Source organism: Trachemys scripta, chromosome 5, assembly GCF_013100865.1.
Source record: "Trachemys scripta elegans isolate TJP31775 chromosome 5, CAS_Tse_1.0, whole genome shotgun sequence".
In the NCBI taxonomy this organism is placed as follows: Eukaryota; Metazoa; Chordata; order Testudines; family Emydidae; genus Trachemys; species Trachemys scripta.
The window spans coordinates 111,831,038-111,854,891 of NC_048302.1; the positions used below are offsets into that span (position 1 = coordinate 111,831,038).

General features: G+C 39.3%; 1 protein-coding gene and 1 long non-coding RNA gene across 4 annotated transcripts in view; both read left to right on the plus strand.

Annotated features, from left to right (window-relative positions):
• The window catches only part of RAB28 (RAB28, member RAS oncogene family), a 103,244-nt gene that overhangs the window by 31,839 nt on the left and 47,551 nt on the right, over positions 1–23,854 (plus strand). The gene's annotated exons all lie outside the window — the stretch shown is intronic.
• On the plus strand, positions 775–22,683 carry LOC117877984. Its single transcript, XR_004645870.1, has 5 exons — positions 775–851; positions 1,997–2,104; positions 19,046–19,067; positions 19,908–19,943; positions 22,674–22,683. It is a non-coding gene; the product is annotated as an uncharacterized LOC117877984 (long non-coding RNA).

Consider the following 23,854-nt stretch of genomic DNA (forward strand, 5'->3'; position numbering starts at 1 on the left):
TAAGTGGAGATATCATCCAAATTCATAATCATGACCACTGTGTATCAAGCTTGTGGTGTCCTTCATTGAGATAAGACATCAAAAAATAAACAGTGATGATTGCTAAGTCCATGAATGATCAGAGTTTCCATGGATATATAACATCACCAGGGATCCTAGTTTTCCATGATTAAAATCCCCCCAAATTCTGTGATTAAAAAACCCATAACAATATTTTTTTCCACGATTAAAATGAAACGCTGAACTTTAGTTTCCTTAGCCAGAGGTATCAGCTGAACACAATGTTTTATTGATACACTGGAACCCCGTTTATCCAATCTAAATGGAACAGGGGCCACATTGGTTAATCAAAAATTCGGATAATCCGGAGAGCTTCAGATCCATGCAGCAGGACTCTTACTGTCAGCTGTGTGTGGTGGAGTTCGGGCTTCAGCTGTCAGCCCCAGCTTGGTTAATACGAAGAGACGGATAATGGAAACTCAGATAAATGGGGTTCTACTGTATATTTTTTTTATTTTTTCACAAAATGTAAAAACTAAAGATTCTCTGTAAAAATGCAAATTCTGCATTTTTCCATAGCAAATGGATTTATTGGATTCCTAAATATCAGTCATCACAAAATAACAAAGGACATATTGGAGGACTAGGTGAGATATGATATCCTGCCTGTACACATCAGGCATTCTATAAATCGGTGCAGTTTTGAATGCACTGTTGCTACATTAGGTGTTAGAAATGTGATTTTAATTTCAACTAATTTTAAATGTTTTTTTACTTTTCTAAAGACCAAATTTTCAAGTGTGGATGTTTGAATTTTGCCAGCAAAACCTGCATTTTTGTGTAAAATCCAGGTATGTTAACAGCATGATACTTAGAATCTTGATCTAGCGAAGCACTTAAACAAGTAGTCAGTGGACTTACTCTTGTTCGTAACATTAGGCATGTATTTTCTGTTTCTTTCTTCTAGCCTTTTTTGGCTTTTTTGGTCAATAGCCATAAAACTACTACTTGAGGACAAATGTATTTGGTTGCCATCTTCCAACTATCTGTCTTATAAAGTGGTGTTTTTTCTCATCTGCTTTTCAGTTAGCTTTTGGAGATTATTCCAATAATGTTTGTTTCTCCATTTCTCCCTTGCAGTAGTGAAATTATGAAGACTGCCAGTGGTGCAAATAGAAATAATTTCTTGCCATTAGGCTGCAAGGGACACAAAGGAGGAGGAGGGGCACGTGACTCTTTCCCGTCCAGGGCCCCCTTGCTCTCCTGTCCCCTCCCCATAATCCACATCCATCCTACGTTACCTGGGAGGGGGGTTCTGTCCTCCTCCAGCTGCGCCAAAGACTTCTGCTGTACATACCGCAGGCAAGGGAGGACTCAGGAGATGCAGCTTCATGGAAAGGCTGGGGGCTGGGCTGGGGGTGGTACAGCTGCACCGAAGGAGCTGCTGGTGTGGGGCTGCTCGGTGGCCTTTCTTTCACTCTTTCACTGCTGCGGGTCCTGGGAGAGCCCTGAACCGCATGGCTATCCCAGGAACCGCAGCGGCAAAAGGAGCAGAACGTGCAGCTCCTCCGGCAGGGCTGCTGTACAGACTCCATGCAGGAGGACTCAGAAGACACAGCTGCGTGGAAGGACTGGGAGCGGGATCCTCCTGTGTCTTTCCGGTATGCCGTATCAGCTATAAATATCTTACTGGTTCGGCGTACCGTACCACTGTACTTGCACCACTGAAGGCCGCCATTAGACACTATTTCCACAGTGGCTATTCTGCATGTTTAATTGCAGTTCCATTAATTAGAAGTTTTCTTTGTGACTTCTAGTGATGTTGAATCCAGCATTTGATCATTTGGACAGAAAGCCTTAATTTGGCCTGCCTCATAATTCGTAAGCACTTAGGAACTGCATGCACTGCATTGTTGCGTTTCTGTAATGACACATTTGATGTTTTGGGTATGTTGACAGAGTTACAATATGCATCTCTCTCTTTCATTTGTAAAAGGAAACTTAATTATTCAGCTGTTCTTCAGGGTAGAAAATGGGAAGAAACCCAGTGTTCCATCCACCGAATACTGATAACGGAATCCATACTGAGGATTTACCTGGAGCTGTAAAGAACTGCTTGTATCTGGCTTTCTTTTTAGGAGTAGTTATGAATGTGTATGTGGTGTTCGTGATGTTTTTTTATATAACAGTTGCAACAAGGTTGTTTACATTGCTGACATTTTTCATCCAAACACCTCTGGCATGTTTTGCAGATTGGCTTCACAAATGACATGCACTGCATTCAGCAGCATGTGTGTTAGGCTTTTTCTCCTGTGGCACTTACTTACGTATGCACATTTGTCTGTCATGGACACGAACACCTTTGTGTAAGGAATATCTGACTCAGTAGTATTTGCAGCATTGCTTTGGAAGCAGTTTTATCATATGTGGCTTCCATCATTACACATCCTCAATATTAACATCTTTGAAATGATAATATTAAGTAGTAGTTACTTTAACACAGAAAACTGCCAAAAACTGTTTAGGTAACTTTGTTTGTTTTACATCAGTAGCCTGCTAGTCAAAGACTTTAGGTAGACATTCAGAACCCAACCACTGATATGTTAGTGTGAACCCCTTCCCCAATAGAGGTTTGTTTTGCCTCCAGGTGGGGATGCTGAATTGTGTTATTCAGAGCACTAAATACCATGTTAATTAATGTTTTCATCAAATTTAAAAGAGCTACTTTTCCTGTTTGGCATAATCACAATATGATAACTTTCATAGTCTTGTGTTTTTTTTTTCCATAGAGCAGGTTGCAGAAGTATCTAACTTTCTCTTTTCAGTACAGTACAATATTATTAGTTGACAGTCACATGAGCTTTTCTTTTATAACTATCTGGAATATCTCTGCTTTATACTGCAGAGATCAAAAATAGGTAGAAAAGATTTCATTAAAAATTCGCTTTAGCCCCTTGAAAATATGTTCCCTGTATAGTTAGCTTCTTTAAAGTCTTTCAGGCTTGTCTTCAGAAGCAGATCCTCTAGGCAAGCAGGGTAACCTGGCCTTGCTTAATTTCCAAAGGATTAAACCATTCAGGAGTATGAGAAACTGAAGAAACCCCAAAATTTAGGAGACACTCCCTGCCTTCCTTGTCCCTCTCCTTTTGCTTTCACCAACCTTACTTGGAGAGAACTATATTATTTGTTAATTTAGTACTGGCTTTCTTAGGTGTGTTGGGATGAGTTGAGGTCCTTTAAGTTTTTCATGTTTTTTTCATCTTCTTGCTTCTGGAGTATTTATCTCTTCTCTGGGCAGCAGGAAAGAAGGAACTTGCCTTGCAGATTAGATTGTTAGGAGCAGGAGACAGAAAAAAACAACAACACAAGAATTTAGGGAAACCATCCTTCTATGAGAAAACAATACTGTTCTCTTCAGGATATATGGTCTCTTTTTTCCTAGTCTTCTGTTATGGTGGGGTTTTTTTCCTTCCTTACCTTCTCACATCATATCTCAGTAGTCTCATTAGGCTCAGTTTGAAGGCATGTCTACAAACTTAAGTCTACAAACATTCGCCCTATGTTATGTTGTCTTATAGCCACCTCAGTAATTACTGCAGTGGTTCATGTCCACACTAACCTCCTTCTAGCGGTGGTGAGTGTTCTCACCAGGAGTGCTTCCAGTGACTTGAGAGCTTGGGCTCTCAGCTCCCCGCCTAAAGACTGGCTGCCCCCCTGCTCCTGGGTTAGAACACAGCAGTTGCCCGGGCTCTCAGCGCGGAGTTCTGTACCTGGAGCCTGGGTGCAGGCAGGTTCCCAGTAGGGAGTGGGGAGCTGGACACCTCGGTGCAGCTGGGTGCAGGGAGCTCGGGAAGCAGCGTGGCTGGGAGTGGGGAACCTGGACCCCGGGGGGTAGCCTGAATCCGACTGGGGAGCCAGGGCAACAGCCTGGTTCCGAGTGGGGAGCCCAGTGGGCAACTGGGCTCTAGTTGGAGCCCCCCACCCATCCCGTGGTGACAGCCCAAGCTGTGAGCAGCTTTCTTATCAATTTCACGCTCCAGCATGGAGCCCTGAAATAGATAAGAATGACTGCCAACAGCTGATGTAAGTAACCCACAGTATACAGACTCTGCGTCGCCCTAGCTATACCGACATAAGCCCTACGCCTCTCGTGGAGGTGAAGTAGTTATTATGTCGACATAATAGGACACTTACGTTGGTGGAAGCAAGGCTGTAGTGTGTACCCTGACATAATTAGGTTGACGTAAGCTGCCCAAGTATAGATTATAACCAGGTCCACCCACATCTGCCTCCTTCATTCGCAGCCCATCATCAATTAAATCAGTTGCTCAATCACATCAGCATTTCTCAAGCTTTTCTTTTTATTTATTCAGTAAGCAACTAATTAAAATTTCACATTTATTTTCTGACAGCAAAATTAAATATTGAATTTCACATTTGTTGTCAAATCTGTGATAATACTGGTTTTCTAAAGCAGGAATGTGAACAACAGAAGTAAAGAACTTGTTTAGTATTGTAATTGACTAGTAAAGTTATATTTTATTAAATATTAATCTGCACACCAGGGAATGGTGAGATAAGTTCTGGTTCTCAGCAAGCATTCAAAACAAAAAGCTGTGTGGGTTGACTTTATCCTTTTACAATACTGTATTCTAGAAGTATATTAAGTATTATCACAAGCTAAGATAAGTACATTTTGTGCAGTAAGATCTTTGCTTTTTTTACTTCGTGTGTTCACTTTCTAACAATTCAGTAATTCACTGTAGGCTTTCTAGTCATTAGTGTGAGTTAGAATGGTTCTTCTATATTTTATTTGACTGGTGTTTTATTTTTTTATCCTGACTAGTTCTTTTATATTTTCTGTATCTGATCTATAAACAGACTCCTCAAGTGTCAAACCAACATTCTCTGTTGATATATTGTAAACAAAAATTAACCCAGGTTGCATGGGAGCTACTCTCTTTTTGATTTATAGCTGCCTAGATGGTCTCAGGGCGGTGGTTATCTGTAAATTATATTGGGGGTAGAAATTATCAGGCACCAGTGTATGGTGGATGGATGAATGATGTCTACTCTTAGAGATATTAACCAGATCCTCTCCCCAATAAAGACTAATAACTCAGATTTTTAAACAGTCTTCATGACAGATGGGGGCATAGAGGAGAGTGCATCAACACTAATTAAGAATGTTGACTCTATGTTCGCCTTAGCCATGATTAATTGATCTTGGAGTGCTATCTCTGAGCAGGAAATGATGTGCTGTTACATTGTGAAGTTTAAAGGTTATATTTTAGTGTAGCCTTTAACTTGCATTCACACAAACCACAATCTTATTACCTATCTTATCTGACCACAGAAAAAGAAACATTTTCCAGTTTACATATGAATGTTTGGCTTTACAGTGCACTCATGTGAATCCTTTCTGTGTCAGGGCTTTCCTGGTCTACTTTGGGTCCAGTTATTGCCTCAGTTTCCCTTTCTTCCCCAGCTAATCAAACTTCAAAATATGGGTATTTTCTCAGTAACCTTTCCCTTCTGGGAGACTGGCTTGTTTAATAAAAAGAGCACAGATCTTCCACCAACCTTTCGAGCTGGCTCCTGTTCCCTTTAGGCTTGCACTCCACAGATTCTCTGCCTGGGAACAAAGGAGAGTCTCTGTGTAGAGCAGTTCACACAATCCTCCTGCTCATTTGAGTTTCTCCTGAACGAACTCAGCCTAGTCTTATACCCCACAGCAGGCCTGTTCCTAGGCCAGGTCTACAGTGACCAGATCTGCACTGACAAAGTTTTGTCAGCTTAGCTCTGTGGGTCTGGGGTGCCAAAAAATACCCTAGCCAAACAGAACTATGCCAGCAAACCCTTCCAGTGTAGATGCAGCTATGGCAACAGAAGAGTGCTTCTGTTGGCCTAACTAATGTTTTTCGGGGAGGTGGTATAACTATACTGATAATAAAACTCCTTCTTATCAGCATGTGTTGTTTGCTCTGCTCGTATAACTATACCGGTATAGATGTATCAGCGAAGCACGGATAGTGTAGATAAGCCCCTATTCACATGCTTCCATCATATGACCCCTGGATTGAGAGATCAACTAGTCAAAGGTGAGGCCGAACCCATGACTCCCTTCAAGGTCCAGCTTACCCTATGATATAGCCCATCTGACAAGTTGTTTGTGTAGATCTAGAATGTTTTAAATTGTGTTGAATAATCATCCCTACACAAACGGAAGATTATTAGGAAAATCCCACATTCCCTGCATGTTGTTTTGTTTTGGTGGTGAGTTTGCCTTTAACATCTAAAGAATCATTCAAGACAATGAAAGAAAAAAATGTCCGATGAAAGTAGCCTTTTATGCAAAGTTCTAAAATATTTGCAGCTCAATTCATGAATACGTTCTTCATTAGGTTAAGGATATGGGGAAATTAAAACCATATTTTTAAAACAAATTTCTTTACTTATGTTACCGAAAATGCATCAGAAGGGACACCTAAGTGGCATGGTCCTGACCCTAAGTTCTACTTGGTGCTGCAAAGGGGGATAGATGTTGTGGCACTGCTGGCTGACTGCACTGCCAAAGCGGTCATGGTACTACCACAGTCAAATTGCCATTGTTGGCAGGAGAGCTTTGAGGGTGCTATTTGCAATATGTTAGAGATAATAGTTGCCCTGGCTTGAACCACCCCTTTTGGAGGGACTGGATCAAGCGCAGTCTGAACTACAAGTTCATCCCTTCATTAGCTAGCCAAGCATACAGCAGGTTGTGTAAGATAGAGGAAGTTGTGGGTATTGATGTATAGTTCTGTAATGTCTACATAGATATACTCCATGAGCTGTGAAGTGGGAATATGACAGGGAGAGGGCCCCCAGGATGTATCAAAGAACCTGGATGTGTGTACCAAAAGGGTAATCAGGTCCTGGACTTAATACCTACACGTTTATCTATGTGGACAAATGTACATGGTGTATCTGATCTCAGGGGGGAGCCCAGGTTCTACTCATAGCCCCCATCCAGAGTCCTTCTTGATGTTAGCTGGGAAGCCAGAATGGAGACATATCTGCTAGACCATCCACTATGCTAAATAGCGATTTCACTTTCCTTTTAGTCTCTTCCAAGGTCGAAGATGATTCTAGGGCGGTTAGCTATGATGGCAGATCCTAGAGTTTTGGCAGTTCTTTGCCTGTGAAGGCCCCATGATGTGGCAGCAGCCATAGCCAGGAACAGAGCAGCATAGGGATGCAACCTGTCAGTACTGTAGCAAAATGTGGCTGCGTCAACTCATTGCCATCTTTATGGGCATTGCCTGTGAAGTCCAAGGCCATTTCTGACAGGAGTAGGTGGGATGAGTCTATAGTAAGCCTGCTCTTTGGCTTGCTGGGAACTGCACTTCAAGCTTCAGCCACTGAGCTGAAGCTGACATATATATTTATAGCTATATAAATTAGTTGGACTCCAGAGATAACGGTATAATTCCATTCAGGACTGTGGACTTGCACTCATGCCAGGTGAATCTGATTTATGGAATATAATATTGCATAGGCTACAAGTGGAAATGAGTGTCTTCTAAACCTATTCCTATGTTGCTATCGGGGGGCCAGGGGCACCAGACCATTTTGGGAGCATGACAAGACTAGCAGAACTTTTGTAAGTCACCACTGAGATGCATTAACAGAGTTAAGTGAGGAAGCTTGCACACTGCTTGTCTGCACTAAACTCCAGATAGTACGTTGTTTTTCGCTTTCACTCAGAATTCAAGAGGAAAAGAGTAGGCAGTTAAAAGAGTGGAATTAAATGAGCCCTACTGGCAAACGACTACCATGTTACACTTTCTTTTGCTTATGAGGATAGAAACAACAAACTTGATTGATTTTCCCCCAGTTAAAAATCTTTAGGTCAAATTATTTGTGCTGTTTTATTTGTGCACGTATGTTCTGCCTCCAAAGGACAACAGAAATTAGATAGTCAGGTTCAAAGTCTAACAGAATACTGTTACTGTAACTGGGAGCTCAGATACCACTGTGGTGAGTGCTACAAAAATACCAATAAATAAAAAATTACCATACAGTAATAGTTATGCTTAAATGTAGAGAACATGCCATTGAAAATTGCAAGTAATAATACATTATTTGAATACAAAGGTTAGAACAGTGTGCATATCCTCTTTTTATAATAATACACAAATAAAATGCTGAGAGATCATGTACTATTGCCACGGATTCTGTCTGTAGTTTATTTAGCAATGTGGACATATGTCTAATAAAAAAAAGATGCTGCATAAGCCATAGTTCAGGCTGAATGTGCTTCTGTTTTTGGTTTAGGTAGAAATGTTTTTTCTGGCTGCGTCCTTCATACTTAGGTCTTCTTACAACAAATGGAAAGCCCTTAATTGTACCTCAGGGAATAGTTAATGTACAGTGGACATATGGTGGACAAAAGCTGAGTCTAGTAAATGAAATAAAATTATAAACAGAAAATGTGTGAATGTCTGCACAGTCTGACAGCTATGCAAGATATTGTGCTGTCTGAGTAGCTTATTTAAAATTAATTTGCAATTCTTTTCTACTAGTAGGTAAGTTTACTCATGCAGCTTAAAATACATCAACATAACTTCTAGAAATTAATTTTGTATCTGTTTTATTTGATTAAAAGAAAAATGCTAAGAAGTTTTTCAAAGGCATAGAGTATGCACATTCATTCTTTCTAAAGTTTGGCTTCTCTACCATGTGACATAAATACAGTGTGATTTCACCAATGGAAATTAGACTTCTTGCATTTATGAAAAAGTTACAACATTTGATTGGGGGCATCAGCATTAACCCTGAACAGCTCTTGGTCTTTATGGATTCAAGCATTATATGTGGTTGCACTGCTCCAGCAAAAGGTTAAGTATTAATGGAAAATGTTCACAGCTCTTTTACTCAAAGAAAACATGTTACTTGTAAGTTTTCTTTTGATTTTACTTTTACAGTTACATTGAATGTCTTCATTCATTTAGCCATCCATAAAGCAAATATTGTTGCACATGCAGTGGATAATAAGTCTTTTTAGGACTACTTGTGTGGTATGTCACAGATCATTAACTGCAAGTAACCACCTGACTTGAGGGAAGTCTGGAAGCATCATTACAGTGAAATAAGCTTTTATTTCTGTATCACTGCAGCACATTGATTTGTAGGAATGTCTCCATTAGCTACTGTGGAAATATATTCTTATATATTATCAGTGAGGAAAGCTGATGATAGAGGATAACCAATGTTCAAGTGTGAAAAGGACGTTAATATCAGACTTTTGGACAAAGTAGGAAAAAAATGCTATTATAGCATTCTTTTTTTATTCAAGAACTAGATATCATTCAGTAAATAATTGTTTTTGTAATTATTTCTTAACCAGTGGTTAAAATCAAGACTTGTAATAAACTACAGAAGGAATGGTACAATGTTTATGCATACACTCTAACTTCATCTGATTTGTGTACACTAAATGATTGTTTACTATGCGGTGGGCAGATTGGAGGGGGGTGAGTGTGGGTGGGTGGGTGGGAGATGGAGGAGGGAGAATTACCATCCTGTTCAGTAAGGAAAACTTAAACATCTCCCAGTTAGATTTGACTTGACTGAAAAAGTTAAGAATTTTATTTGAGATGTTCTTTAAATTAATTTCATCCTAGCTTAGAAGCAACTGAATGTAACTGATAGAAGTTTGGGATTCTGAAACATGAGTTTGGCTACTAAAATATTTTAGGCATACCAGTGGTTTGAGCATTGGCCTGCTAAACCCAGGGTTGTGAGTTCAGTCCTTGAGAGGACCATTTAGGGACCTGGGGCAAAAATCTGTCTGGGGATTGGTCCTGCTTTGAGCAGGGGGTTGGACTAGATGACCTCCTGAGGCCCTTCCAACCCTGACATTCAATGATTCTATGATTCTACCTCTGATCAGTGGAGATTTTGTGACAGTTAAAACTAAGGTAACAGATTTTTGTGTGTTATCTTGCTGAACTTCACTACTGTTTTTCAAAGTAAAATATAATTTGCTGTCAGATTCTTGAGGAGCACAAGACAGCAGAAGGGCGGCTAATCTTAAAGAAAATTGGAATTTGTTTCTGCCAGCTGGAAAACATGAACTAAAATGTGCAGATTTGTGAAGGGGGAATTAAAAAGTTAAAAGAGTTGGTAATTAGAGTTTCCCTTGGACAGCCTCAATCTTGTGTGTTAGTTTTTTTTTTTTTTTATTCAGAATTATCTGAGACTGGTTACTTTTTTAAGAGAGAGTTATCATTGCAACCTCTGTATCACATAGTATGTATGTCACCACTGAGGTATAATGTGATTTATTAGAAGAACTTTTATTTGCCCCAGTGTGATATTTGTCCCCAGTGTACACAACCACATTTTTAAATAGTCTTATTATATGAGGGAAAACCAACCCTTACAATAAACATTTTTCAGGGTATATTTTGAACTCTTCAACATTTTGCTTGATTTTCTATTATATGTATGTGTAGTGTGTGTGTGTGTGTGTGTGTGTGTGTATATATATATATAAAAAAATATACCGGTGTGTGTGTGTGTATGTATGTATATACCGGTATATATTTTGTTACATGAATTGTTCAGGGGCAAATTACAGCTAAAATTTTAGCATTTTCAGTGTGCATGCACTGGTTCATTTTGTGGTTTCTGTTGCTAATAGCCAAACTGTGTAGGCAAATAGTAAATATATTTTTGTTGGATTTCTCTTCTCTTCTCTTAAAATTAAAAGTGATAGGCAATTCTGTAGAAAAATGGGTGAACATTATGGTCTCAATCTTGCAATTTGGATTTGCATGGAGTCCCATTGAAACCTGAGCAGATCCAGTTGTGGATCAGGACCTAGAGTTGTAGAGTGAAGCTCTCAATTCAGGAGGTACACCATCTTATCCTTGTTCCTTGTGTGTATGTCTTACGATCCAGTCTTTGATCTCTCTCATTTCAATGTGCAGATTAGATGGTGTGTAGCTGGAGTTCTAATTAAAGGAAAGTGGGGAGGTTGTGGTGGTGATGAGTATTGGTATAGTTCCAGGCTCCACTCACAAACATAGCTCCATCCGCCTGGTACACTAAGATGAGATGTCACTCTCAATAGATTATGCATAATTTCACAATACGATCATGTGTGCTCTTCTAAACTTTGCTTGGCTCCTCCTCGGTGGATCTTGAATGTCCCCCTGGGCTTTATGAGCTTGAATCCCTTTGGGTGGGACTTTCATACCTTACTGAGTTCTCCATATGCTGTGGGGTGGGATTCCTCCTAGGTGAGGCTTGGATGCTAACAGAGAACTTCCCCTTCCTTCTGCCTTGTTTACTTCACAGGTCAGATTGAGGAAAAAATTAAGTGGTGGTATTTTTCCATGCACTACTCATTTGTGAAACAAACAAACAAAAACAGGTACTACTCTCTAGATTTTGCTGATCTCTATAATATGATCATCCCTCTCCTGTTTTAACACCTCACTGAGATGACTGGGGTTGTTCACACCTCTCTGCTATTGTTTCAGGATTACAGGCAGATACTCTTGTTTTAGTTATGGTTGCTTTATATTTTTCAAGGATATTTTCCCAGTCATAAGGGCTGGAAACTGTTTTTTTTTAATGAGGGAGCTGAGATTCTGTAGCTCATGATGCTAATCTCAAAAATAAATATCATTTCACCAAACCTTCACAAGCTGGGCCAGTTTGATCTCTGGTGTGTAGTGAATGAGGAAAGGGTCTGACTCTAATTTAAAATAACCTATTAAAGCAGAAAAGAGGAACCCTTCAGATAATGAAATTCCTGTTTCTAGAAGTATTAAAATATATTTTCTCTACTGAAATTTCATTATATATTTTACCAATTTGTTAATATATCCCCATTCATTTGAAAATATTACTTTTGTCTTTTACTGCTTACTGAGCGTACTTTGCCTCATTTATGGTAAAATTCCCATGGGATGTAAGTGATACATAAGCTTTGTGCTGGCCCTCTGTACAAGAGAGAATTTTGCCCTTGCTGCACACTAGTCCATCCATGAGCAGTAACCACCCTGCCTCATTCATTGTTTAGGGACTCTGTGATACAGTGAAGAGTCATCTCTCATTCACTGCACAGCTGGGCCTTGTTCACTGCACACTTGTTGACCCACCGATCTGAAGGACAAATTTGGATCTTGGTTATACAGGTGTTAATTTGGAATAAAACCAGAGACTTAAATTGAATAACGTCAGATTTACACTCATGCAAATCTGTGGCCAAGAATGATCCTTTGGATTCTTGCCTCATGCATCACAGAACCCTAGCTCATTTGCTGGGCATCTTGCAGTCTGTGCACTGAATGAGGCATAGCAAATCCAATAATTTTATTGATATCATCACATACTGAGTCTTTTGTAATATGTATATACACAAGGGAGCAGAATTATTGTTAACATTGCTGCTTTCTGAGTTTTGGGTGCTTAACTCTTCAGCCTAAACATTTATATTTGTATTACATTAGCACTTGGAAGCACCAACCAAGATCGCTGCCCTCTTGTGCTAGGTGCTATATAAACATATAGTAACAGTCTGTCCCAGTTTGAAAGAGTTTATAATCTAAATAGACCAGACAGCTGAAGGTGAGAGGAGACAGAGTCACAGTGAGATGAAACTATTTGTGGAAGACTTGCTTGTGGAAAAAATAGTATGTGGCCATGTAAATAAAGATTGTATCATAATACATATGCAGAAAGAGGCTGAATTAAGATTTAGTGGGCAACCTTAATTCTGGCAGTCTTAACTGCCCCATTTCTTAACTTTTGAATGCTTGATTTTGCAACCTTAACTGTCTTTTAATATATATGTATTTTTATGTAATAGATATAATTTCTCCATATAAGGTCAGATTGTCATGGACCTTGGGTTTTTTTCCTCCATGCAGCCTGGAGTGTGAATTGCCTGCGAGGATTGGTTGAGGATATCCTACCTAATCATTGCAGGGTCCTTGGACATTGGTGGCACCTCAGTCTCCCCTGTTCTCTGGCTGCAGCACACAAGAGTTTTATCTCCTGAGGATTGAAATGCTTTAGTCTATCTCGTCATTGGGCTCAATTTAGGGGTACCTGGGTGAAATTTAATGACCTGTGATAGACAGGAGGCCAGGCCAGATGATGTAATGGTCCTTTCTGGCTTTAAACTGTATGAAATACATTTTAAGTCTGTTATATAGACATAGTGTAAAAAGTAAAATTCTAATATATATTGTTTCTTTGTTATCAAAAGAAAAGAACAGAGACCCTCAGTTATTAAACATCTATTTTTAAGAACTTGCAGAATAGAGCTCTTTGAAATGTTCCCACTACTTCATTCTCACTAACTACTTGATTCTGACCAACAGGGAGGAATTGGAGTCAAAGGAATGTGGAGTGCAATTTGGGTGAAAGTGATCATGAAATGTTAGATTTTATGATTCTAAGGAAAGAAAGGAGACGAATAAGGACAATGGACTTAAAAAAAAGCAGACTTTAACAAACTCAGAGAACTGGCAGGTAATGTCTCATGGGAAAAAAATCTAAGTGATAAAAGGAGATCAGGACAGCTGGCAGTTTCTCAAAGAGACGGTATTAAAGGCACTACAACAAACTATCCCAATGAGAAGGAGAGAGAGGAAGAATAGTAAGAGGCCAATATGACTCCATCAGGAGCTCTTTATTGACCTGAAAATCAAAAATGAATCCTACAAAAAGTGGAAACACAGACGAATTGCTAAGGAGGAGTACAAAATAATAGCATAGAATCATAGAATATTAGGGTTGGAAGAGACCTCAGGAGGTCATTTAGTCCAATCCCCTGCTCAAAGCAGGACCAACACCAACTAAATCATCCCAGCCAGGGATGAGCACATAGGGACAAAATCAGAAAGACTAAGACACTAAATGAGTTATATGTAGGAAGGAACATAAAAGGCATTAAGAAGAGAGGTTCTTTAAAATACATCAAGAGAAAGATGAAGAAAAATGTAGGTCCTTTGCTTAGCAGGGAAGGAGAGCTAATAACTGATGTCTTCAAGAAGGCTGAGGTGTTTAATGCCTATTTTATGTCTATTTTGCTTCAGTCTTCACTGAAAAGCTTTAATTGTTACCAGAAACTCAACATCATTATTAAAAACAAAGGGTAAGGAACACAAGTCAAAATAGGGTATGAACAAGAATTGGAGAAGGGCAAAAATAGTTACTATCTTTTAAAATTGAACAAAGAGTACCTGGGAATTATAGATCAGTCAACGTAACTTGGATACCTGGAAAGATAGTGGAACAGATTATTGAACAGTTTGTAAGCATCTGAAGGATAATAGGGTTATAAAGAACATAGGAACCTTGGGTGCTCCGGGGCTGGAGCACCCATGGGGGAAAAAAGGGGATGCTCAGCACCCACCGGCAGCCCTGCGGATCAGCTCTTTCCCCTCCCTCCTAGCATCTCCCGCCTGCCACAATCAGCTGTTAAGCAGTGTGCAGGAGGTGCTGGGGCAGAGGGGGCGGAACAGGGTGGGAAGAGGTGGGGTGGGGCTTTGGGGGAAGGGTAGGAGTGGGGGTGGGGTCTGGGTTGGGGGAGGGGTTGAGCCACCCCTAGGAAATGAGGAAGGAATAGCCAGCATGGATTAGTCAAGAGCAAATCATGCCAAACCAACCTAATGTCTTTCTTTGACAGTGTTACTGGCCTAGTATGGACAGAGGGAAGCAATAGATATGATACATCTTGATATTAATAAGGCTTTTGACACAATTCCACATGATATTCTCATAAGCAAACTAGGGACATGTGCTCTAGATGAAATTACTGGAAGGTGGGTACACAGCTGGCTGAAAGAACATAATGGATCACAAGTTGAATAGCAGCAGTATGGTGCAGTTGTGAAGAAGACTAATGTCATTCTGGGGTGTATTAACAGGAGTGTTTTCTTGCTGTACTTGGTACTGGTGAGGTCACAGCTGGAGTACTGTGTCCAGTTCTGTCCATCACACTTCAGGAAAGATGTGGATAAACTGGAAAGAGTCCAGAAGAGAGCAACAAAAATGATAAAAGGTTTAGAAAACCTGACTTTTGAGGAAAGATTCAAAACTGAGCATGTTTAGACTGGAGGAAAGAAGACTGGAGGGGCACCTGATAAGTCTTCAAATATGTGAAGAACTGTTAAAAAGAGGATTGTAATCAGTTCTCTATGTCCCCTGAAGGTAAGGCAAGAAGTCTAATCACAGCAAAGGAGATTTAGGTTAGATACTAGGAAAAACACTCCAACTTATAAGATAATTAAGCTCTGGAATAGACTTCCAAGGGAGCTTGTTCAGTCCTCTCACTGGAGGTTTTTAAGAACAGGTTGGACAAACACCTTGCAGTGATGGTCTGGGTTTACTTGGTCCTGCCTTAGCATAGGGAGCTGAACTTTGACTTCTTGAGGTCCCTTCCAGCCCTACATTTCTATGATTCTGTGATTCTTCCCTCTCTAATGCTACAATATATGGGAGTTATTAGTCAAACTCTAAAGTACAGCTGGTTAGAAAAGTCTTCTCTTCTCCCCCCCACCCCAACCTTTCCCCCCCCCACAGAAAATGTTGACTTTTTGATAGAAATTCAAAAGCCAACGTATTTGGATCATGAGCTAAAGTACTTAGGATTCAGATATGCCACCACAATGTCTCATGGGAATGTAGTTCAAGCGCCTTGTGTACTCAGTCTTCTCCATAGGCTGGACTCCAACACCATAGGCTGGACTCCCTGGTCAGACTACATCTCCCAAGATGCACCACAGTCTCCCCTCTTAGTTGGAGAGATGGTGCAACCTGAGAATGGCTGTGGTTCATTATGGGAGATGGAGTCCAGTGGGGGAACCCAACCCGTAGCTGAAAATGGGGATATGAGGCATTTCCAAACCAAATGTTGGTTTTTGACCAAAAACATTTCAGGCATTGTTTTTTGATGAAAAAATGCAAATTTCTTTTGAAAGTAGCCTCTTCTTTCCCCTCCCAATTGTTATATGTAGAACTTCAGAGTTATGAACCGACCTCATTTGGAATTGGAAGTACACAATCAGGTAGTATCAGAGACACACACAAAAAAAGGCAAATACAGTACAGTACTGTGTTAAATGTAAACTACTAAAAAAAAATAAAGGGAAAGTTTAAAAAAAAAAAGATTTGAAAAAGTAAGGAAACTGCTTCCATGCTTGTTTCATTTAAATTCAGATGTTTAAAAGCAGCGTTTTTCTTCTGCATAGTAAAGTTTCAAAGCTCTATTAAGTCAATGATCAGTTGTAAACTTTTGAAAGAACAATCATAACATTTTGTTCAGAATTATGTACAACTTCAATTCCTGAGGTGTTCGTAACTCTGAGGTTCTACTGTAGTTGAAATTCATTTTCAGTTTCAGAAAAAGTTTTGACAGAAAGATTCTGATCCGCCCAACTCTAAGAGTGTGTGTGACAGATATTGCAACCACATACAGTATCTTTGGGGAGCACATTGTATTTTATATTTAAAGCTTGAAAACCTCAAAAAATTATATTGAAATGGACCAGATAATATGAGCTGTAGAATATTCATAGCCCTTTGTACCAATACAGGAGATGTGTACTTGTGTGTGACAGTGTTAAATCATCCGTTGGACTGAATCAACATTAGAATGAGTAGGCAGTGTCCATGGTAGAGACATTTGACTTAGATCCATTGTTCCATTTAAAACATAGTACCATGTTTGCAGATGTCAGAATCAAAATGCCCTGTATTTGCTGATAAAGATGGGAGGTAGGGAGAAGGAATCAGCACATCCATAGGTGCTGTATAATTCTGTGGTGTTAATAAAGGTACTGTCTCAAGTTCTTAAGTATTGTCAACAATTTTGTCATAGTACCATTTAGGAAATGTTCATGGTGCTGCAAAGGGATTTCTAGAAGCCCTACTTTTGGAGATGCAGGAGGGTATTAATTTAATATATCATTGCACACGTGCAGCCCCATGCTGTCTAAGGGTATTTGGATTTTACTGGAACTTGTTCATTCCATCCCTAACTTTATTAGTTGTAACTTTTCTAAAGAAAAGGGAAAAATTTGAAATAACTCATTGAAATAATAAACCTTAACTTTTATGAAAGCCTATAATTTGAACTCCACCACATTCACCATTTTGAATAATGGTTCCTGATGGATATCCATTGTGATGAACTGTGAGGAGAAAATCGTAGTTTGTTTTTTAAAGGAAATTAAATAAAGGAATAGTCTTTGTAAAGAGAAATTTGAATTGCCAGATAGTACTCCAATTACCAAATAATTAATTTTCGTATGTTGTCTTTCTGGTAAAAATCTATAAACTATAGCTTAAGAGGAGACTTCCAGTTTGAGAGCAGGGTCGGGCAAAACTGTTTTCAGAGAATTGAGTAGTTATTGGGGTAGTTGCATATTTCAAGTGGTTGATCACTAGGGCAATAATGTAGGTTTCTGAGCACAGCCAGTACTTTTTCCAGCTGCTTTATAGTGATATCTTGAAGCTTAAAATGTAATCTATATGGGTAAGCCACAAAAGCCACTCTATATTAAAGCAGACTCTGACAGTAAATCAGCTGAACAGCTGGCAACACTACTAACTCATAAACTTATTTATTAAAAAAACTAAACAGGAGAATTATATTAAAAAGAGAGGAATATGTTCTACCAGACCAGTGGATATATCTTAAAACCTGGAAAGTGCTCTAGATTAAGGGCCCAATTTATGAACATCTGTTCTGGCATGAGATTCTCATGTTCTTTACAATAAAAGTGTGAAACATGTTTCCCCCATACTAATCATGCTTTTATGCAGTTCATAAAACTCCTATTCAGCCCTGTGCAACTGGGCCTCTTTGCTTTACACACTTGCTAGAGTAATTACTCTACTGAAGAGTAAGTACTATAGCAACTTCATAATCCCATGGTATACAGTTATCCTCACATGTTCCAAGAAGTCATATTGGCATACAAAGCAGTAAATGAACATTTAATTTTCTTTCACATGTTTAAATTTAAAGGAAAGCACTGAAGTAATAATGGAAACAGGTCACTGGAGAGTAAGGGGAACAGATAAATGTCTTTAAATAATCACAAAGTCCCTTAAAACAGAAAATATTCAGAAATAAGTTACATTTTCTTTGAATCATGGCATACCCTCCCTTGGACAATGACTGTTAACTCATTTTATATCTCATTCCTGTTGGTAAATTATCATATCATGCTTATTCAGGTTAATTTTTTTAACTTTATATTTGGATGATGTCCACACTGAACTTTTTTTTATTAGTTTTTATTTTTTTTAAACTATTGGTGCTCCGGCTGCATTCTGGTTTGGAGCAAACCCTGTGTCTTGGTGCATAAATGGAATGGAGCCTTTCAGGGCAGCCCAATCATGGCCTCCAGAGTTGTAGAACTACTTGTAATCTGATGCAGAGTGTCTCTTAGGCAGTCATATGGTGTTAAGTGCCCACTTAATATTTCACTGTATCCAGAGGATGAGTAAGAGGCTATATCTTCTCTGAATGTTGGGCGATGCCTGTGAGGTACTGAGCATGCAAAGGGCTTCCCTCACTCTGGAGAGATAATTGACACCTAGGAAGATGATTCATAGGGTGAAATGCTGGCCCCTTTGAAGTCATATTTTGCCATTGACTTTAGTGGAGACAGAATTTCATCTGCAGATTTTTTTTTAAACAATTTATTTATTGAGAACGTTTGAACGGGTTTACAAATCCATGCCTTGTGAATATCAGAGACAATACAATAATATTACAACTTTGAGCTTTTGTTTAGAGAAACAGTATACAGTAATATAATATCAAATCTCTGTTTGACAGGGTGTTACTAGGTTACAGAGAGAACATCTTAACACTACCCATGACATGTCATTTCTAATGATTTTATTACACTGAGTGAAATCTGTAATTACACACATTTAACAAACCAGGCATGTCTATCAAATGTTAATATTAAAAAATAATTGGGCTAGTTGTGAAGTAGGTTTTTTTTGTTTGTTTGTTTTGCAGGTGAATCTACTTTGAATAAATGGTAACTACATATCTAAGTATTTCCTTGTCTTCTGTCTATTTTTCTGGGTATGTAATTGGTGTATTAATTTTTCTATAACAACAACTTCACATGGTTTTTGAACCATTCCTCTAGAATTTCACCCGCAGATTTTAAGGCCAAAAGAAACCACTGTGATCATTTAGTCTGACCTGTGCAATACAGGTCATAGCACTTCACTCTGCAGTTCCTACTTCAAGGCCAGTAATTTAGGTTGAATTTAAAGCATTTCTTTTTTGAAAGACCAGTCAGTCTTGACCAAAGATTTCAAGTGATGGAGCATCCATCACATCTTTTACCCTCATTGTTATTTATTGTTTGTATTGTGCTAGCACTTAGGAGACCAAATTATAGAACAGGAAGCCATTGTGCTATGCACTGCGAACACATTATAAAAAGACAGGTCCCTGTCCTGAGGAGCTTACAATCTAACTGTAACACATCACTTGGTAAATTATTCCGTGGTTAGTTAAACTTATTGTTAAAAATGTTTGCCATATTTCCAGTTTGAATTTTGTCTTGTTTCAGCTTCAGGCCATTGGGTCTTTTATGGCTTTGCTAGATTAAAGAGCACTGTGCTATTGGGTATCAGATGCAGAATGGCCTGAAAGGACAGCTCCCAGCTGACAATCTTCAGAGAGGAGATATATTCTCTCTCTCTCTACTAATCTATAGGAGAAGAAATGGGGGTGGGGGAGGACGTGACAGAACCCTGCATTCTTCAAAAAATCCAATGATATCTTGACTCTACCCCAGCTTTTTAAAAAAAATTTTTAACCCCATGTTTCTTTTGGCAACGACGTGTGGTTTCCTGTACTATAGGACCACCATGCCTTCTTTGGGGTATCAGAAGAAAAGGTAAGAGTTCACGTATTCCTCTTGAGGAGGTATCTTGCATGAATGAACTCCCAGTCCCCCTCCAACTCACCTGCCACCTTTCTAAAGTATCATGTATAGTGACCATTCCTTCTGTATGGTCCCATTTACATTGAGCCCAACTGTCTTCAAGATGACTTAGTCAGCTGTTTAAGCTAGCTTCCACAGTGGTAAGGAGCTTTCATGTCACTGACTGCCATGTATGGATGGGTTAACCTTTCCTTTTCTTTCTACCTTGAATGATACCTCTACAGTTAACTTGTGTGCAAGACTACATAACAAGTGTTAACTTATTTTATATGAAATAATATTTTTACATAGTCACTCTATAATTATCTGGTGGAATTTCACCTCCTATAGTGCAAAGAATTAGACTTATTTCAGACAGTAGTTGGCACAGTGTGAATTGTTCAAAGTATCATTTTAGCTGTCATTGGTGAACTACTGTGCAAATAGTTCTCAAAACACAGTATTTTATTCTCAGAAGCTTCAGAAGTATGTTAAAGTCATATTTGCCTTTTTCAGTGTGACCTTTTTCTGTGATTAAATTGTTTTGTTAGGTCTGGTATACTGAGATGCTAAGATGTAATTTGTGTCCCTCTACATATAACTGGTTGCCCTTTGGTCTAAGTTTCCCTTGCAACAAAGCCTTGAATCAAAGAAAGAGCTACTTTGATAGAAGATCAAAATACAGTTAACTAGCTGGAGGTTTATAATGGAAAATATGTCAGCCTTCTTAGAGCAATAATATTTTAGCTGGTTTATTACTTTAACATAAAGTTTGTTTTAGTACTGAACATGACATCCCATAAACCATTGTATCCCACCCCAATGGGGATTGGTATTTTCATATTTAAGAACATTTGTGAGGATCCAGGCTGATGGAGACCCTGATTAGGGCCTCTTGGATCCCTGGTCCCACTTAGACAAGTAATCCTGCTTTCCCTCCTCATTCTGGATCCCCTCTGTCCCAGTCCTTGGCCCCAACTTGCCCCTTCCTCCATGTGTATGTGCATGTATTTACCCTATCCCCTGCCTTTATTCCACCTGCCTCCTTGCACTAGCCACTGACCTCCTCCTGCATGGAGCCCTCTTCTCTTACTTCTTTTATTCTTCTCCTCTCTCCCACACAGGCCCTTGTTGGGCGTAGTATAAGGAGAGTGTTTTTAATGCTGTTGGCTTTGCTTTCCCTTCTCAGATCTTCAGGGAACACTGCTTTAGCAGACCAGTGTGGACTCCAGTATTTTGTTCTTATTTTTTTAAATATCCTAGTTGTGTTTTGAGAAGTGTGGATTACTCTACATGCACATATTTTATTATTATTATTTTGAACAGTAGAAATCTTATGAGGATTTTCTGCAGTTTCTTTGGCTGAATTAACTTGATGGATGAGCCATTATGGTTCTTTGGTTTAAATAATATGTGCACTAGGAAGGATTTCCTTTGGAGCTGGGTAAATAATCCTTGTGAATTAATGTAGAACCCCCTTCATAATCCTATCAAATTCAGCCTAATAAATGCTCTTTTATATGTTTCTTTTTAAATGCCTTAGTAGCAAAGACTCTTTAAGTACCCTGATGATATGTAGTACTACTATTGTGTGCTTTCATACTCAATTTGTGCCTATAAAAATAGGTGTAGAAATTTGAATTCTAACTCCACCTTCCTTTTTAGTTTTATTTCTCCTATCTTTAGCTCTATGTCTTGGCATTTAGGGCCAGATTTCAAAGGCACCTAGAGATGCAGATAGGCATCTAGTGAGTTTTTTCAGAAGCACCTAATCAGCATTGCCTTGCGTGGATACAAAATTTGTATCTGCATCCAATCCGCAAACTTGGTCCGTGGATTTAAAGCGGATATTTGCAGATTTGTAGGACTCTACTAATCAGGTCAGGTGCCTAATTGCTAGGTAGTTAAAAGTGCCTAAGCAGGTAAAATGCTTTTTAAATCCCACTAGGCACCTATGTGCATCTTTAGGCATCTAAATACCTTTGAAATCTGGTCATTGTTGTGTTTGTTTTTTATATTAAGATATTTTTAAATAATATTGGAACCTATGAAACAGGAATTAATTCTGATGGGATCTGACTGGAGAGCACTATGTTGATAGATCAGCTTATCACATTTGTCAAGATTTGGCCAAATCATAATGAATTTCACTTCCGTTTGAGAAAATATCTGAGATAAGTCACACAGGGTTAACTTTCCATTAACTAAAATAAAATAGAAATGCATGGTGAAAACTTAGTTTGTGGAGCTATTTTGTGTATTTACTCTACCTCACTTCTAGTTCTGGACTTCTTTCCCCTGGCATAAGCACAGCTGCATCACCCATTGCCATGGCCCTTTTAACCTCCCCTTTTAATTAAAAAAAAAACTTAAATCAAATGCTGTTTAAAGCTTCTAGTTTAGTTTTGGGAAAACAGAAGTTCAAATCTAGCTCAGGCGTGGGTGAACAGCTGTTAAAAGCCACAAGCAAAACAATACTTGTAAAAGGGGGAGAAAGTTTTAAAACTGTTTTAAAAGTGAAGTTGCCAGTTGGGCTGCATGTTTCAATAGCTCTTCACTTTCAGTCAACTGCTTTTAACTGTTGTTTTCTATTAAAAAAAGCTGTGTTTTATTGAAGCAGCAGCACAAGCCATTAGACTGGTGGTAATAGGAGGCACCTTGCCATTTCTCTTTAACTTTTTTATGAAATTTCTCTGAGTCTAGGGAAATTGCTTGTTAGAAACATACAAAAGGTTGAGAGGACGCAGGTCCCCCAATGCCTTTTTTGGGATAGGCCCATCCTCATCTGATCCTTGGATGATCCTGATCATTGCTCTGGAGGAAGGTGATACTCCCGAGGTCACAGAGGAAGCCTTAGAGAAGAAGGTAGCTTCCTCACACCACATTTTTGACACATTTTACTCCTGTGCATCATTGAAATATCTAACACCACTTATCAGAGGGGTAGCCATGTTAGTCTGGATCTCTAAAAAGCAACAGAGTCCTGTGGCACCTTTAAGACTAACAGATGTATTGGAGCATAAGCTTTCATGGGTGAATAGCCACTTCGTCGGACGCATGTTGGTTGGTTGGTTTCTAACTAACTGTTTTTCTTGAATCCTGGTAAACCAGATTTGGCCAATATCTCCAAATGGGACTAGAAAGAGAATTTATGAGATGCTAAATACTCCATATTGAGTGGAGCACTTTAGAATGATCCTTGTTCTGTCCAAATTCTGCCCATCTCTATCCTGACATAGGGCTAAATTGTGGTCCTGCTTGCAGGCTGCCCTGGAGAGGAAGGGGGCTATAAGCACTCTTCTCTCCCTGGAGAGGGTACAGGTACTTTGGGTACCTATACATGAGGGAGAGCAGCCTCTGTGCACCACTATACTTCTCCCAACATATGTGGGATGGGAAGGAGTGGAAAATGGATGGCGCCTCGGCCATGTCTCCCCAGTCCTCTTTGCAGCATATCTATGCTGATGCGCTGGGGAATGTACGCTGAGCCAGTTATAGATACCTTATTGTAGATTATACCTCCTCACTCCCAGTTCCTCCAGAATAAGTGGGGAACCAGGAGGCATGTTGTGTTTCTTGATTTGCTCTTGGGGGAGCACAACAATGCACCTGGCAAAGCTACAGTTTAGTCCTTCATTTTCTTGCATGGATGCAAGCACTTGAGCTAACTGTTTTCTTTTAATCCTTCATAGACAGTAGCACAGTACAGATTGTATTTCTTGTGCTGACATTGAAAGAATCTGGCTTGGCATTTACCTGCCCAATTATGCGGTTGAGTTTCCTGCACTTGTGTCTATCCCTTTACCAAATCTGGCTCCAGAGTCTCTTTTTGCCTCAGCATCACGGTTGTATGTGCAGTCTAATGTGGTACAGTCTGTTAGGAG